The sequence below is a fragment of the Arvicola amphibius genome, chromosome X (genome assembly GCF_903992535.2).
Source record: "Arvicola amphibius chromosome X, mArvAmp1.2, whole genome shotgun sequence".
Taxonomy (NCBI): domain Eukaryota; kingdom Metazoa; phylum Chordata; class Mammalia; order Rodentia; family Cricetidae; genus Arvicola; species Arvicola amphibius.
In genome coordinates this window covers 34503723-34504620 of record NC_052065.1, presented here as the reverse complement: position 1 = coordinate 34504620, position 898 = coordinate 34503723, and the positions used below count along the sequence as shown (strand labels likewise).

General features: G+C 36.3%; 1 non-coding gene across 1 annotated transcript; it reads left to right on the top strand.

Moving 5' to 3' along the window:
* The first annotated feature begins 500 nt into the window (after nt 1–500).
* Nucleotides 501–607, top strand: LOC119805677. Its single transcript, XR_005283976.1, has one exon. It is a non-coding gene; the product is annotated as a U6 spliceosomal RNA (small nuclear RNA).
* The last annotated feature ends 291 nt before the right edge of the window (nt 608–898 follow it).

The window sequence follows — 898 nt, the reverse complement described above, 5'->3', positions numbered from 1 at the left end:
CTACAAAAGCCTGTATGCCACAAAATTGGAAAATGTAAAAGAAATGGACATTTTTTTAGATAAGTACCATATACCAAAGTTAAACCAGGACCAGGTGAACAATCTAAATAGTCCTGTAAGTCGCAAAGAATTAGAACTGTTATCAAAAACCTCCCTACCAAAAAGAGCCCAGGACAAGATGGTTTCAATGCAGAATTCTACCAGAACTTCCAAGAAGACCTAATACCTATACTCCTTAAGGTATTTCACAATATAGAAACAGAAGAGTCATTGCCAAATTCCTTTTATAAAGCTACAGTTACCCTGATACCTAAACCACACAAAGACTCAAACAAGGAAGAGAATTACAGGCCAATCTCACTCATGAACATTGACACAAAAATTATCAATAAAATACTGGCAAACCGAATCCAAGAACACATTAGAAAAATTATCCACTACAATCAAGTTGGCTTCATCCCAGAGATGCAGGACTGGTTCAACATATGAAAATCTATCAAGTGCTCGCTTCGGCAGCACATATACTAAAATTGGAACGATACAGAGAAGATTAGCATGGCCCCTGCGCAAGGATGACACTCAAATTCGTGAAGCGTTCCATATTTTTTATAGAGGAAATAAATTCACAGATTAAAGAACTAAACAAATCTAACAAATTCTTAACACAAAACATTCAGGAAATCTGGGACACCATGAAAAGACCAAACCTAAGAATAATTGGGGTAGAAGAAGGAGAAGAACTACAACTCAAAGGCCCAGAAAACATATTCAACAAAATTATAGAAGAAAACTTCCCCAACCTAAAGAAGTATGTTCCTATGAAGGTACAAGAAGCCTACAGAACACCAAATAGACTGGATCAAAAGAAAGCATCCCCACGCCATATAATAATCAAAAC